The following is a 17,253-nucleotide window of genomic DNA, read 5'->3' on the forward strand; positions in this document are numbered from 1 at the left end:
TGGGCCAGTGGAGCTGTCTTTTGTGATTGCTGATAAGTGGATGTTAGTTTTAGCATATGAGGATCCAAGATGCCAGCCGGAGGGCCTCTCTGTCAATTATTCCAGTAAATGCAGGGCCCACTGAGAAGCTGGGCTGGGAGATAAGATTATACAAATGTCAGAATGCCTTGTCTGATGCAGGTTTCAGAGGAGCAACCGTGTTAGTCTGTATCCGCAAAAAGAAAAGTAGGACTCGTGGCACCTTAGCGACTAACACGTTTATTTGAGCATAAGCTTTCGTGAGCTACACGAAATGATGCAGTATTTCAGCGAGGCCATTTCTGTGCCAACTCTCACTAGGGAAGTGACTTTGCTTCCTAGTTGCTGGGCTGTTTCCTTTCACACTCATGGCCAAGGATTAATCCATTACATCTGGCACTCAGAGTCATCACTCAGCCGCTCCTGACCCAACACTGCAAGACACTGAGTTCTCCTGATCTGGGTCCTGGTAACAGGCTGCTTGGGTAGGGAGGCAGGCCCACAGCACCTTGTGCAGGGCTGGAAACACACAACACAAAGCTTGCAGGACAGGATGAAGGACACTCAAAAGCTGGGCCTGTCCCAGCTACGAACGGGGAGTCTGGGTGCCAGTGAGTAACATGGTCTCTCCAGCTTCTAGTGGGCTTCAGAATCATCCAAAAATAAAACCAGAATTCAGGGATTTAAGGATTGTCCTGGTCTGCCCCTTGATGAAATGCAGCCATCCTGTGTGGGCAGATCCTCTCACCCATAGGAGGCCTCTGAAGGCCATTCCAAACAGCAATAATAAAAATAAAGTTAAAAACAACCTGCAGCTGTTGTGATCTTAGGGGCCTCACTGATGACTCCCTACAGCCAGGCTCTGGGCTGGGAAGAGACACCGTGAAGAACTGGGGCCTGTTTGCTCCCATGTTGAGCACCACCTCCAGGGAGTGTGAAAGGTCCAGGCTTTGGGTGGCTCTGCACAGAATGCTCCCAAATGAGGGAGGGTGAAAAGGCAAAACTGAAAAGGTCCCTCTCGGGGAGATACCTGAACACGAGAACTGAGATGCTGATTCTGCCTGGGACCCGCTAGCCCAGCCCCTGCATTCCTAGGGAGTCAGTGCAATGCCACGTGGACACTAACAGATCTGATGCTGTACGGGGGCAGTGACGGTCTCTTCCTCTAGGACTCGACACCACTCAGCACATTTCAGGTGCTGCTGCCATGTGAGAGCCAGGTAAGGGACTAAGAAATAACTTGTTTTGATAGAGACTCATTCTGGGACTAGTGTGTTATTATGGGAAACACCAGGGCCAACTGTTTTAAACTTGGGTGCATAAAATTAGTCATTTTAATCCATATTTAAGCTTTTACATTGCCAGGGCCAGGCCGATCACCCTCAGCTCTGACGGAAATCAATGACTGCTGGGAGCACGCGGCTCATCTGACGTCTAGCCACTCTCATTTAAATAGGAATTTAGGGGTGAGGTTTTCAAAGCCCCCTAAGAGATTTGGCTGCTCAATTCCCATTAGAATTAGTGGGAGTTGGGCAGCTGAAGGCAGCTCAGCCTGGGCCAGATTTTCAAAAGACTTTAGGGGCCTAAAGATACAACGAGGCACCTAACCTTAGGCACCCACAGTTGTAAGATTTCAGTGTCCCAGGAACAACCCTCTGGAAATAATGTGAACCAGGGATTGTTCCTTTTGCTCACCCAGGAAGAGATTCACCACCTTGGAATTTGTGGGCACTATTACTTTAATTCTTACCCATTGGTAATTAATTAAGAGTTTCATATCTGGCTCTTGGTGAGTAATTAATACATGGCACCAGGGAGAAATGGATTTTGCCCCTCTTCTTCCCAGCAGGCATAAGAGGGAGCAAAAATCCCACGGACCTTAGGATTAATAAGCAATTGTTTGAAGAAGTGTGATAAGTGCAGAGTTTGGATTTTAATGTGTGAAATGAGTCCTACTAGAGGACAGGCCTATAAATAGCTCCAACAATCCGAGGCGCTGCAGAGGGGCCAGGTTTCCATCAGTTACACTCTTCAGGTGGATTTCCAGTTCAGAAGAGGCTGGCAAATGTTTTATTGTTATAAACTTAGAAGATCTCCAGTAGCTGCTTAGGCAAGTGGGTCAGATTATACAAACGAAGGCCACTGTGTGAATGCCCAGAAGGATTAAATGCTCCTCTCCTCCACCCCACTGCACTCAAATTGCTTCGCAAAGAAACGAGAGTCCCAATGAAATTATTTGTCTGCACACAACTGCTGTTTAGCAAGCAGAGTGCCCCACTTCCAATGCCACAGCCCCCACATCTTGCAAAAATAGAATCCGTCAGGGAATTACACTGCTACAGGATTAATACTGCTTTCCCATAGCATCCCTGCAGCATGCACAGAACGGAGCAGGGGAGAATCCGATGATGGGCCAGATATCCTGGAGAAGCAGATCTTTCCCTAGGAAACTGAGCAGCTGCAATGACCATTCGGCCTCAGAGGGCAGGTGCCCAGCAGCCAGGAGCATGTTCCTGGAGTGGTACACAAATACCTGTCAGGAATCACATTGGCATCATGCTGATGCTGCACAGGCAGGTCCTGGTGTGATTCCTGGGGAGATGGATGCAGGCCAGGGGAGATGGAGAGCACTGCAGACCCCTCCCCATGCCATTGCCAGGCTGGGGGAGGGGTAGAATAGCAGAGACCCACCCCCAACACACACACAGCAGACTCTGGGGAGATAAGAAGGGACGGAAAGCTCCACCTTCTATTAGCAGAGTAGGGCACAGAGCTTCAAGCCTGTCTGTCACTGACTAGCCGGGGCGAGATGGAGGGTGGATCCTCAGCTGGTGTAAGTCAGCGTAGCTCCACTGAGGTCAATGCCCCTTTACACCACCCGAGGATCTGGTGCACAGCTCTCGCGCAGGACCCATGACAGCAGCCTGAGTAGAAATCCCAGCTCTCTCCTTCTTCCTCACAGCTGGGGGGGACGGGCTGGCTTGGCTTCTCAGCAGGGCCCTGCCCCCCGCCCAGTGCCCTCATGTTTGGTATCTTCTTCTGGCCAGTATGTCTAGGCCTCCAGCTAGTATGTGTCTGCTAAATGCTTCAAGCCCGAGAGACCAGAGCAGAGCCCTGATGATACCTCTTCTGACGCCAAACAGAGAAGCAGGTGCTCTGTATTTCCTCTTGCTGCCTGGCTGGCCTGTTTCCTAAAGCATTGTATCCACTAGCCACCAGGTGGCAGAATTAATCGCGTTGACATCTTCATTTGACAACCACCAGTGTCTAATTTCAATCCGAGCCTGTTAATTTTTCTAAGACACGGATGTGGCCGGCCTCGCTAGAGGGAGAGAAGGCTATTTTCAGCTCTCTATGAGGCAACATGAATATTTCTAAACCTTGCTGGTTTTCTCCCAGGCAATAAACATGCAGTTGATAGCTTCAGTCTGGCTTTTTAATGCATCCATGATATGCTGCATTTATTCCTCGCTTCTCAGCAAACATTGGTTATTGGCGAGATTGGTTTGCCCGACATGCAGTTATTGGCTGGGAGACCTGTTACTGGTTTCTTCATTCCTGAACAGCTCAGAATGAAACAGACGAGACAGACAAAGGATGGGAGAAAAGGTGCATTATTATATTACCCCCATTTTAAAGAGGGGAAGCAAAGGGACAGAGATTAAATGACTTTGCCAAGGTCACACCAGGAATCTGTAGCACTACTGGGAATTTAGCTCAGGTCTCTGGAGCCCAAGCTGGTGCCTATTGCCATTGGTGGGTCTGAAATAAGCTAACTTTGCACTGCGCAGCAGTTTGAGTTTGCAGGGGTTTGCACAAATCTACTTCCCGGTCTTGTTTCATGTCCATTCTCCTCCTAGCTCCCTACCCCATGACTTCTACCTGGAGTCTTGCTTGCTTCAAATGGAACCAAAAGCTGAAAGCAAAACTCCTCTGAAATTGCCACATTTCACAGGGTTTCAAGCTGAAGCAGTTTCACTTGAACCCCAGCCCAGATTCACTGGCAGCTTGATGGTCTTGGCCTGAGCTACAGGTTTGACTCAACCCTCCAAAAGTAGGTAAGTTACATTTCACACAGGTGCCTGGCACACAAATGCATCTCCCTGGTTGCTGCTACTTTGACATTTGGCAAACGCCTTGAACTTCTGTTGTGGTAACATGTCTGCATTGACTTCCTCCCTGGAATCCGCTCCCAGACCATGGTAAGGGACTGGCAAAGGAGAATGAGGTGTTCAGTGCCTCAGGTAGTTTATTCTGCCCCACTGACGTGAAGATCAGAAACACCCCCCCCCCCCCCCCCCGTCTGACTTTACCTTGCAGGCAGGAAACAACAGCCCAGGCTCAGGGACGCTACACTCTTGCTCCATGAGGAGGCTTTTCTCTTTTGGTGTCATCCCATGTTGCAGAAATGTACAAAAACTGTATGAAATCCCAGCTCTGTAACTGTCTGGGCTACAGCGTCAGCCCTTCACTCCCTTGTTGCGCTGGAGTGGAACCCCAGCCCAGCTGCTGATTAGCGAAAGCAAAGACGCAGGAGAGGGACAAAGCGTACAGGGCCTGACCCTGCAGTCCTTCCGCAAGCAAAACCCCCGTTGTGTGGAGGGGGGATCTGGGCGTGAGCTGACTATGTCACTGCTGTAGAGATTCCTTCCCCTCCTGCATCGGAGTAAGAATCTCAGGGCTTGGACCCCCAATAACGATGTAGCTTTTGGGTTGCACTCACAGCGCCTGGCTTGAGTGTTTATGTTTCCTGTCAGAATCGCTCGCCTGGAAGGTCCCAGACGGGGGCCAAGGGCTCAGTCCTGCCTGGTGTCAAGCCCCCCAATTTGCAGGGAGGTCAGCGGGAGCTGGCGCTGCTGGCACAACGGGGCTGGAGAGGAACTCCAGTGCCAAACAGTTCCCAGGTTTGGACGGTGGTCATCATTAAGGCATAAGCATTTCCCTGAAGTTACCATGCCCCAGGATCTGAGACAGGGCAGGCAGTGGCTTTGCGTGGGCCTCACAGTGCTACCCCATACCATTCCCTGGAGAACCACGGCCACGAGGGGATTTTTGTAATAGCTGTTGCTACCTGGCCACGAAACTGTGTGCATGGCTTTGCTTGCACTATGGACTGATGCATGCAAGGAACCCCTTGATGCTCCTGCAGGAAATATGCAAGGATAGCAAGGGCCCTCAGCTCTGGCGCTGCAGACAGTGATATCACTCATTGGGGGACTGGCTATATTAAGACTCCTCAGGATTATGTGTGAAACTTCCCCCCTTGCTGTGTTTCCCTGGTTTGTCAGGAAGGCGCTCCAGCTGGCAGCCAGCTGACATGATTGCTTTTTGGTGAAGGAAGTTCATATATTTGGGGCTATAACAATCATTCTTAGCACTTTCGCAATGCTTTCCATCCCCAAAGTTCAAACTAGCTTTAGGTAGTGTGACAAAGCTCTGTCCTTGCCTCTGTGGATCCCGTGTTTCCTGGCGGATTTCGCTAGCCTCAGAGGTCACTGTGACCCTCCACGTAACCCTTCTCTCTCTAGAGACAAGGGTCACAGTCTACTGAGCCATTTTCATCACAAGCCAGCGAGGGAGGTGAGGAGAAGTTATCCTTCCTTGCTAAGTCTCTGTTGTCTCCCAGTCTCAGTGATTAATCAGGGGGCAAAGGCGGGGGGGGGGGGGAAGCCCGGGCCCACCCTCTACTCCGGGCTCCAGCTCAGGGACCCTAATAATATCAGCTCTGGTAGCTGACCTTTTAGAAACAGGACATGTACAATTCCCTGGGCTACTTCCCCCACAGCAGCCCTCACTTCCTCAAGCTCCACTTCACCCTTACCTCAGGGCTGCCTTCCTTCTGCCTGATATGGTGTGTACTACTCAGCCTCTCCAACCGCACAACTTCCTCCCACAGCTCCTGACATGCACCCCCACCTGAGTGACTGGGAGGCTTTTAACTAGTTTCAGCCAGCCCCTGATTGGCTTCAGGTGTCCCAATCAACCTAGCCTTCTCCCTGCCTTCTGGAAAGTTCTTAATTGGCCCCAGGTGTCTTAATTGACCTGGAGCAGCTGCCATTTCACTTTTCCTGGTACCAGGGATTTGTTTAGCTTGGAGCAAATCTCTCTCTCTCCCCTACGACTCTTCCATAGCCTTCTAGCTTGGAGGAAGGTGGGAAGCTGCTACTTCTGCTGCTAGGCCCTAAGCTCTCCCTGCTGCTCCAGCTGCTCCCCTGGCTGGGCCAGACACCCCCTGTTCTCTGCTACCTGGTTGCTGGATCCCCCACTCTGGGGGCTGCTACTGCTCCAACTGCAGCCCCGGGGGGGGGGGGAGGGCTGCTAGCCCACTCCCCAGAGAGGAGGAGTGAGGGACCCCAGCCACTGCTGTTGTGGACACCACCACCACCACCACCACCTGAGAGGGGTCCTTTCTGCCTGCCTGGACCACCACCTGGAGTTCCTGGAGCTGCTGCTGCTGCTGCTGTGGAGTCTGCTGCCTGGAGCTGCTGAAGCCCGAGTAGGAGAAGAAGAGGACCATCTACAAGTGGGGGAGCACCTAGAGATTTTGCAGACCACCGTGGAGGGGGCCTAAGACTGAGTAATTTTCAAACTGTGCTCTTGTGGTGGGGGTCTTGACTGTGTTTCCAGGGACACAGGGGGTGTGGCGTGGAGCTGCCCCCCAATCCATCTGTGTGTCCCCCTACCACCACTGCCCCCTCCACCACCCCCACTGGCTGTATACCATCTGCCTCAGCTTCTGCCTTTGGACTCAGCTGCTTGCTTGGCTTGCCACACCCTGATTCCACCATTTGGGCCAGAAGCAGCAGCCAGCTTAAAAAGACTTGTGCAAGCGCACGTGGGTGCACGTGCCCCCCCTGGACTGTCTACCCCACAGCTTGCCCTTTACTACCTGCCCCATTTGCCACTTGTAGCTTTGCCCCCCTTTTGTCCCAGCTCCCCGTACTAGCTTCAGTTTGTTTGCCTGCCCCCCCATTTCCTTCTGCAGCCTTTGTTTGTTTGCCCCGCCCCAGCCTCTGAAGCTAGCCCCTTGGTTTCCCTGCCCTACCTCCAGACCGCTTAGCCCCTCGCTCCGTGTGCCCATGCCCCCTCCCATGCGCTTGTGCAATTCCCCATTTCAGTTACAACCCTCTTCACTGCACCCCCCAATGTTGTTGTATCCCCCCCTCCCCTAGTGCACCAAGAGGAGCCGGAATTCCACCTTGTGTCGGTGACTGACCCCAACCCCTGATTGCCCCCCTCCAGCCCACCCCTTTTGGCGCCCTCCTCCCCTGCCTGCAGCCTAGCGGGGAGGAGTGGTCGACCTGCTTCCCCTCTCCCCTCCTCCTTTTGGTGTCCCCCCTTCCCTCCTTGCTCATGATGGCGGGGGGATGAGACGGGTGGGACCCCTCCAGCAGCCCGAGTTCCCCCTCCCCCGCCTACCCCTCCGTCACCCGCCCAAGCTTCTACCTCCGCTGCCGAACCATCTGCCATCGCCCCCGCTGGGGCACCAGCAGTGACGGGCACCAGGGTGACCTCCACTGCTGCCACGTCTCTCACCCCCTCAGATTCGGGGGGAGCCTCCCAGCCGGCGGGAAGGGCCAGGGGAAGAAGAAGGGGAAGGGCCCTGCTAAGAAGACCAGGCCCTCCATGGCAGGGGCTGCCCCCAATGCCCTGGCCCCACGGCCAGCTGGGGCGTCCCTCCCCGCTGTTCCCACCACCAGCTCTACAGGTGTCCCTCCTCCGGCCCCCAGAGCATACGCCCAGGTGGCGGCAGCCCCCCCGCCTGCCGCTACGTCATTTCTCCAGCCCACCGCCTCCGCTACCATCTATAGCGGCCGGGGCCCCTTTCCCACCATGACCAGGAAGCACGGCGTCCGTTGCCTCCTGGTGCCCGCCTCACCCCACGTGGAGACCTATGTGCGGGCGTTGGCGAGGGTGGTGGGACCCACGGCCATTGTGGCGGCCTCCAAAATGTATGGCAAGGTCGTCTTCTTCTTAGCATCGGAGGCCGCCGCCCAGGAGGCGGTGGAGAAGGGCCTGGCGGTGGGGGGCATGTTCGTCCCCTTAGAGCCGCTAGAGGACCTGGGCATCTGCCTGGTCCTGACCTCCGTCCCTCCCTTTCTCCCCAATGCCGCCCTGTTACCCGCCCTTTCTACCCTGGGGAAACCCATCTCTGTCATCAGCCCTCTCCCGTTGGGCTGCAAAGACCCCGCCCTCCGTCACGTCCTCTCCTTCCACCGGCAAGTGCAGCTTCAACTGCTGCCGGCGGCGCGTGACGGAGAGGCGCTGGAGGGGTCCTTCCTAGTCCCTTACCAGGGGGCCCGTTACCGGGTGCATTATTCCACGGGGGAGGCCCGGTGCTACCTCTGCCGGGCGATGGGGCACGTCCGGAGGGACTGTCCCTTGGCCCAGCAAGGAGGGCCATCCGGGACCCCCAAGCCTAGGCAGGGCACCGGCCCCATCATCACGGGCGCCCCTGGCTGCCCGGCACCCGAAACCACCCCTCCTCCTTCCCAGTCCACCATTGCTCCCGCCCGGGCCCAAGGGGCATCTCCCCCACTATGCCCAGACGAGCGGGAGAGCCCCGTCCCCGCTGTTCGCAATCTGGTGGGGCCTGTGGAGGAGGGTGCGGCAGGGACACCGCCGGGCATGGGAGAGGGCCCGCCCCAAGGGGAATCTTCCCTCCCTTGTGCTGCTCCACCGTTACCCCCTCAAGTCCCTGAGCCATCGCCTCTGCCCCCTGACAGAACCCCTGCTAGCCAGCCCCCGGATGATGCCATGGAGGGCTGGGCCCTAGTCTAGGGGAAACGGGGCAAGCGGAAGGCTCGAGCTCCGCTCCTCCCATCTGATGCAGAGGCCCCCCGGAAGACCAGGAAGGGGGGCACCGATGCCGAGCCTTCTGCTTTACCCACGGGTGTGTTCCACCCACCAGAGCCGGCTGGGGAAGACGTGGCAGCACTGGGAGGCGGCATCTCCCCTCCACGGGAGTCCCTCCCCTCCAAGACTCCCGAGGCGCCATCTGAAACCCCAGTGTGCCCCGAAGCAACCGTCGTGTCAGGTGCCGGCGGGGAGAATCCCAGGGTAGCGGAAAACAATTTCCCGTCTATATCTGAGGAGAACATCTTTGGTCCTGCTTTGAGCAGGGGGTTGGACTAGATGACCTTCTGGGGTCCCTTCCAACCCTGATATTCTATGATTCTATGATTCTATGACCCCTTCACCCCTTCACCGGAAGCCGGCTGCATGAGATGCAGCCGGTCTGCTTTCAAACCGCACCAAGAAAACATCTCTACACGCTCGTGCTCCACACCCTTCACACCCGCACCCTCGTGTCCCGCCCCGATACAAAATGGCAGGACCTCCTGCCACCTTTGGAGGGTGAGGAGCCCCGGTGGGCCAGCCTATATTCCACCTTAGTGCCAAGGCCCGACGGGGATGTCAGTTGGCGGCTCCTTCATGGAGCCGTGAGCACGGGCATGTACTTGGCGTGGTTCACTTCAATCCCAGACACCTGCCCCTTTTGCGGCGTGAGGGATACCCTGGCACATGTCTACCTGGAGTGTTCCAGGCTGCAGCCCCTATTCCGGCTCCTCACCAATATCTTATTACGTTTTTGGTTGCACTTCTCCCCTCACCTTCTCATTTATGCACTCCCTATCCGTGGCCCCACAAAGTCACGGGATCTCCTGGTCAACCTCCTCCTGGCCCTAGCTAAAATGACCATCTATAAAACCAGAGTGAGGAGGTTGGCCGATGGAGTCTCCTGTGACTGTGGGGCCTATTTCCGATCCTCGGTCCGTTCATGTATCCGAGCAGAGTTCCTCTGGGCGGCGTCCTCTGACTGCCTTGACGCCTTTGAGGAGCAGTGGGCTCTGTCCGGGGTTCTCTGCTCGGTGTCCCCATCCAGTTCCCTTCGTTTGACCCTTTGACCGCACTCCTGTCCCTGTTATTTCATTAGTTGTCCCCCGGAATCCTTTGGGTATCTAGGTCCTGTGGATCCCCCTTTTAGGCTGGGGGGGGATCCTTTAGCAGTGGACGGGCTTCGCCCACCCACTTCCCGGATCCCAATAAGACTACTTTTCTATAGGGAGGGATCCTTTAGTGGTGGACGGGCTTTGCCCGCCCACTTCCCAGATCCCAATAAGACTACTTTTCTATAGCCATCTGGCCTTGCCCCATCACAGTAGGTAATGTAGGCCTGCCGCCTACCCCACCCCACATTGACCTAGCCTGGGGCGAAATGCCGACACTTCAGCACGAACAGCTGGACAACGGATGCTCTGCTACTGATAAAGCACCTTCCCCTTCTGCCTGGGATGGAGAATCCACCCCCGCCCCCTCGCTTAGTTACCCTCACTGCTACAAATGTGCACCTTGTGTCTAGGCTGAATGGTCGAACCTCAACTTCCAGCCACGGGGTCTCACTGCGCCTTTGTCCGCTAGGCTGACGAGCTCTCTGGGATCACATATCTGGTCCACTGGCAGGCTATGATCCAATCACCCCGAGCCCTTATCACGGACCTGGTCCCCTGCTGGCGGCTCCCCAGATCGCTGCAAGGGGATCCAGACACCGAACCCCCGTGTGCTTTCAGCTTCCCTGGGCCTCAGGCTGCTGCAGCACTGGCTCCACCTGGGCCCGTCTGGCACCTTTCCCAGGAACTGACCCTTTGTCTGTCACCCCGTTCCCAGATCTCCCCGCCAGGTGCGAGCCCGCCGGGTTACTTCTCCAGGGATCTGCAAGGGAGGGGGGAACACTTAGCAGGCAGACGCTTTGCACAAGATTCTAACACACCCGTCACACAGAGTCATGCACCCGGGGTAGTCTGAGGCCCGCAAGCCCAACTGGCTATTTAATATGTCTTCTGCAGCTTCTTGCAGCCCATGATATTAACCAATCAGGAGGCTTTTCCGATGCATCCGATGAAGTGAGCTGTAGCTCACGAAAGCTTATGCTCTAATAAATTTGTTAGTCTCTAAGGTGCCACAAGTACTCCTTTTCTTTTTGTGAATACAGACTAACACGGCTGCTACTCTGAAACCTGAGGCTTTTCCTGCGTTCTTAACCAACTGTAGGTAAAATATTACTACTTGGGCAGTCATTTTGCTGTGAGAATAATAAATAGCAATGAAATATTTCCATGTGAATCTCCAGCTCTATAGTGAATGACACAATGAGGTCACTCTCCTGTGGCTCTTTGGGGTAATGCTGATCACTGATTTGGCTCCCGAACCCCTGAGGTCTGAGTATCGCTGTAATACACCAAGTGCAGATCATAGAGAAAGCCCCCGCCCCCGAGCACAATGCCCCTCCCTCAGCTCACCCGTCACTTGGGAAACTATCTGGGTTCAGGTAGGCTGGGCTCTCCTACCTCACCAGGCTTCTGCAGCAGCTTCCCTCTTCATGAGCTGGTAAAAATGGCTGAAGCTCAGGCCCTGCCCTTTATAACCTCCCAGTCCCTCTGTCAGGTGACTCCTGGATCAGCCTCAGGTGATCCCAAACCTCTACTAGGTGACTTCATTGCCAGGTGACCCCTCCCCTGCCAGGTGACCTCTGGTTAGGAGCTAGTCTATTGTGTAGGAGGATGTTTGTATTTGAATAGCAGGCCAACCAAGTTCATTACCCTCTTTTGCCAGCCTGGTATCATGACGCCTTGGCATTTCAGTCTGATATAGAGGTAACAACACAACAGAGAGGGCAACTTGTCCCCACGGTCACAATGGAGTTGGCAGTTTGGTAGCAATATGAGCAGAAAGTTCATAATCTCACATTGAATTACTAAACTGTGCAGACAGATTCCCAAATCCTCATGCCTCCTGGTTGATATGCTGTCATCTGAGCTCTTTGAATCTCTCACTGTAAGACAGGTTTTTCCAATCCTTTAATCAGCCTCAGGGCTCTTCTCTGAACCCTCTCCAATCCATCACCATCCTTCTTGACTTGTGGGCACCAGAGCTGGAGGCGGTATCCCAGTGCCAGATACAGAGGTCACAGAACTCCCTACCCTACTCAAGATTCCTCTGTTTAATGCACCGAAGGACGGCATTAGCCCTTTGGGCCATGGCGTGGCACTGGGAGCTAGGGTAGCCAACACAGTATTTCAAAAATAAGGGGCTGCTTTCTTAGCACTCCCCACTCCTCCTCCCAATAGTATTATTAATAATACTAAGAAGCACTGATTAGGCCTCAGCTGGAGTCTTGTGTCCAGTTCTGGGCGCCACATTTCAGGAAAGATGTGGACAAATTGGAGAAAGTCCAGAGAAGAGCAACAAAAATGATGAAAGGTCTAGAAAACATGACTTCTGAGGGAAGATTGAAAAAATTGGTTTGTTTAGTCTGGAAAAAAGAAGACAGAGGGGACATAACAGTTTTCAAGTACATAAATGGTTGTTACAAGGAAGAGGGAGAAAAACTGTTCTCCTTAACCTCTGAGGACAGGACAAGAAGCAATGGGCTTAAATTGCAGCAAGGGAGGTTTAGGTTGGACATTAGGAAAACTCCCTGTCAGGGTGGTTAAGCCCTGGAATAAATTGCCTAGGGAGGTTGTGGAATCTACATCATTGGAGATTTTTAAGAGCAGGTTAGATAAACACCTGTCAGGGATGGTCTCGAGAATACTTAGTCCTGCAGGGGACTGGGCTAGATGACCTCTTGAAGTCCCTTCCAGTCCTATGATTCTATGATTTATGTACAGCTAAAAAGCTTGTTAGCAAGATGTATCTTTTTCTTCTTCCACGGAAATGTTCAGAGTAAGAAACATGGAGAACACACTTCAGTTTTTGGCTCACCAGTTACATTCTTCTTGAAGAAGAGACTGTTGCCTTGAACACTTGCAATATGTATTCTGTGCTCCCAAAATGGAGATCCAAGGGTCTGATTCTCATCTACACTAAGGCTCCTGCAGTGTAAAGGGGCCTTAAGGTGGGAGTGCATTGCCAGAGCTGTGTAAAAGGGCCTAAGAGTGAATTTGAATCAGGCCCTGAGTGTTTATTCAGCACTAAAGTGGGTCAAATTATTTTCAGATAAATTATCTGATGAATTTTGGCATTTTTCTTTAATTAATTATTCACAAATATTGTTTTTCATCATTTAACCAATTCAATGAAATTCTATGATCTTTTTTGCTTACGAAGTTCATGTTAGTATATATGCTGCATCAGTGTGTGTGTAGCCTTACATACAGCCAATATCATTGTACAGCAAGTGCTGTTCATTATTGTCAAAACAAAACCAAACCAAACCAAAAACTCATTGCACAGATTTCTCTCTTAATACCCTGCTCACTGAAAACAGGCTCTAGGAAAATTTTACCTCCCTAAAATAGATTCTTTTGAAATATTAAAAAAGTGTGAGATCAAGTATTTAATTCTGAAGTACTCTTTTGGTAACACTACTGCTATTCCAGGTCTTTGGGCCAAAGATGAAGTAAGAAGTTAGTTCCATAAGTACATGGAAACAACCTATTATCCCTTGCCATAAATTTTCTACATAACATGGTATCAGGTAAACCTGAGGCTGGCTGTATAGCCTGAATAAACACCTGCGATCTTTTTTGGTTTCCTGCACTGAATTAATGGATGGGAAGGTACAATTTTAAAATCTAGGTTTCCTCTAGCTGCAGCATGCTGCAGTGGCCATTGTGATGGGTTATTCCCCTTAGGAAGCCACCCGAGATACCACTGAGTCTATCTGTTCTGCCAGGATGGGCCCCCTTTTACCTGTCTTGCTGAGGCAGGCTATTAAAACCTCCTCTAACACATACACATACACAGGCAGGGCCATACCCAGCTGCAGATCAGCTCTGGGAAGACTCAGCTTAAGGGACTTGCTCCAGCACTCAGGTGTCCCCCACTCTTGGAGTGCAGACCCAAAGGTATATTATGAAATTCACCTCCTCCCTCAGTGTGGAGGAAGGTATGCACAACTTCTCACACCCCACCCCCCAGTTAGAAATGACAGAAACTGGGTTACATTATAAACAAAACAAACTTTATTAACTACAAAAGGCAGATGGTAAGTGGTAAAAGGGGAATTAAACAGAACAAACCAGATTACTGAGCAAATGAAACCAAACACGCAAATGAAGCTAGTTTCACTAAAGACATTGGTAACAAAGAGTATTTCTCACCCTAGATATTGTTGCAGGCAGATTACAGAAAGTCTTGAAAGGCAGCTACACTGGTCTCCCTAGACTCACAAGCTAGATGCCCTTCCAGCTTGGGTTCAACCCCTCTCCCGTCCTGTTCAGTTCTTGCTTCTAGGTCTTTTTCTGTGTCTCTTCGAGTGGGGAGACAGAGGAGAACCGTGATGTCGTCACTCTCCTGCCTTATATAGCTCTTGTGTAAGGCAGGAACCCTTTGTCTTCTAGTGGAAAACCACTGGCATTCCAAAAGGGGAGGAGAGGTATCCAGCCCCAGGTGACTCAGCCCCATGTCTCTGCAGGACTGTGGCAGCCATTGCTCATAGGCTGTCTCCAGCGTCCACAGGAAGGCTAAGCGCTTTCACAGTCCATTGTCTCTACTAATGGCCTATTAGCCCTGCCTGGCTTTTCCATTGTTGTACCTGAAGGGCTAGTTGGGGGTGACACCCAAAGTAACACATTTTAAATACAGATACATAGTTAATATTCCTAACTTCAGATACAGAAATGATACAGGCATACAAATTGGATAATCACATTCAGTAAATCAGAACCTTTCCAGTGATACCTCCCATGAGCTATCTTGCATAAAGTACATCTCCGCTATGTCATATTCATATCATAAGCATATTTTCCTAAGAAATATGGAATGGAATGTCACAGCTGTATTCTTTCTGTACCGGCCAGCATGCTTGCTTGTAAATGTGGTGATTCGTAGTTAGAAAGGACATATTAGCAGCGCAATTAAACCACACCAGGTCCATCTGCCAACTGCTTGGGCACCATCTGTTAACGAGATGCAAAGGGTTACCTCTCCACTCCGAGAGGATATTTTATAAATCTCTCTCTCTTTACAGCAGTGCAGTCAAGCACTGGGGAAGAAGCCAAGCTGGCAGCTAGTCACAGTGGCAGCCTCGCATTCGGAATCACAGCCCCAAATGAAGAAAACGTTTTTAAAACACCCAGAGATGAATTTCACTTGCTTGAATTTCAGCCTTTAGGTGCCCAGGAAAATGTCTCTAGTTTTTATTGTATTTTTCCCTTGAGGGTATACCTGCCCATCTGGACTCTGTGGGGACCAGGAGCGCAGGTAGAATGGCTTAGTCCCCTTGGATGGGGACCTATGTTACAGCTGGTTACAGCAAGTCATGAAGAGTATTTCACCCAGGGCATTAATAATGAGCCCTTGGAGCAAGAGGTGTGGGCAGGCTGACAGGAACCCGCACCAGGTTTGAGAGACCGCGGTCACTTTGAACATACCAGGAGGAATTGGTGGGGAGGCGGGAAAGGCAGACAGCCAGAATCTTCAACCAGCAGTGGGAAAATCCTGAGAGCCTGACAGTCAGATAACTGGACCGGCTGGCTCATGGCTCAGCTAAAGAGGAGAGATGGGCAGAGAGGATTCTGGCTGGCTGGCTCCACCTGCCTGCGAGATGTGGCCACGTGATCCCTGGTGTCTATAACCCTCTGACGGGGGTGCGCGTGTCTGTCCTGCACCTCCTCCTCATTAATACACTCTCATCTCCCTGCTCCGGCATCCCACCTGTTGTTCCTTGACTTCAGCGGGGCTCCTTGTGTGAGTAAAGCTAAACCATGGATGTAAATGTTTACAGGGCTGGGGCCTGAGGCATTTGCTCTGCATTAACTACCTGACTGTGTTTAAAGTTACAGTATTAGAAAATTATACCTTTTAAAACCCAGGCCCTGTATCCATGGATCATCCCCAGCAGTGTATTGTCTGGAATACAAATAGGCTGCAAAGAACAACAACTTAGTGACAAAACTATAGGCTCTGTGACAAAAAAAAAATGATTTTTTTTAAAATATTACTGCTCAGTTCCCAGAGCTCACTAAAAATAAATTGCTTTTTGCCGTGGGTGAGAACTGATGATAAAATCTTTCAGAATAGTCAATCACGCTGCTGCTTTCCCATGGATTTTCTGTCATGAGGAAAGCACTTTAAACAAACTGCTGGTCTATTGAAACCAGGACTATGGGGGGAGACAAAATCAATTTCATCTGAAAAGAAGGAATTTTCTACTAAATCCTATTGCACTGGATAGCAACACACTCACATGACATTTCTTTGGCAACTCTATCGAACAGAATTTCTCGGCCAGAGCGCACAGCAGAGGGTGGATTTTGTTGCCTTGAAACACAGTTCTGATGCGGATTCTGATTCTGGCCCCGTTCTAGTTGCTTTGCGCCGGCAGCCCCTTGCAAAGGTTCCAGAAAGCCAGCTGAACTGGCTACCGGGGTGTCCCCATTTCATCCCCATGTGTGATGGGAGAATGAGTTTGGATAGAAATAAAAACCAGCCTTAGCTAAACACTTGAGCTGAACCGAAGGGGAGCCCCTAGGAAGTAACACTTTGCCAGCCAAACACCTTTGTCTGGAAACTAGGCTAGAAACTGGAGCTGTGGAAGCCCCACTGGTGTTAGTGAAAACCTCCTCTGAGTGGGTTCCCGTCACGCCCTTGTTTCACTCTGAGAGTTTCAAGTTTGAACGAACCCCAAAACACAAAGCAAAACCAGTTCTCCGCTGGGCATGCCACACTCTGTCCCCTTCTGTGGCCCCACTCCTCCTCAGTCTGGAGTGGTCGTTAACAGAACTAGGGTTAATGGGTCAGGCAGAAGTTTGAATTGCATGTTGTCCCAGTGGCTGGGCTCGTACCTTATTGTCGTCATGAAGGGAACCTGAATCCTTCCCTGACCTTGGCAACTTCTCCCTCCCTTTCCGGGTCAGTGGGGCTAGGAACACAAGTTGACAACCCGGGTTGCCAGTGCCAGAAGGGGGTACTACGCCTGTCCATTTCCACTAGCAGCCCGTTCCTGAGGAAGGGTCACGTCTGTGCAGCACTTCACATGGGGCTCAGGAAAGAGATTTTTTTAAATGAAGGAGGCTTTGGAAACACATTTTACAGTTATGCTCAATGCTCCTCAGGCCTCTCTCCTTACACCTGGAACCTTCCCACCCCCAACTCCAGCCTGGCAGCGTAACAGAAACCGGGCACGTTAACTCTTACAGACCCTGACCCCACGGATCTGCTCTGCCTGACTGGGCCCGAAGATGGTTTCTCTGCCTCCCTTTGCACGTGCAGCTCAGCCAAAATCAATGG

General features: G+C 51.9%; 1 long non-coding RNA gene across 1 annotated transcript in view; it reads left to right on the forward strand.

Annotated features, from left to right (window-relative positions):
* Window positions 1-1,189: 1,189 nt before the first annotated feature.
* The window catches only part of LOC122456144, a 61,841-nt gene continuing 45,777 nt past the window's right edge, over window positions 1,190-17,253 (forward strand). Inside the window, exons 1-3 of the long non-coding RNA XR_006274833.1 lie at window positions 1,190-1,238; window positions 1,290-1,292; window positions 12,972-12,978. This is a non-coding gene — a long non-coding RNA (uncharacterized LOC122456144). The remainder of the gene's footprint in view (window positions 1,239-1,289; window positions 1,293-12,971; window positions 12,979-17,253) is intronic.

The sequence above is a fragment of the Dermochelys coriacea genome, chromosome 10 (genome assembly GCF_009764565.3).
Source record: "Dermochelys coriacea isolate rDerCor1 chromosome 10, rDerCor1.pri.v4, whole genome shotgun sequence".
Classification (NCBI taxonomy): Eukaryota; Metazoa; Chordata; order Testudines; family Dermochelyidae; genus Dermochelys; species Dermochelys coriacea.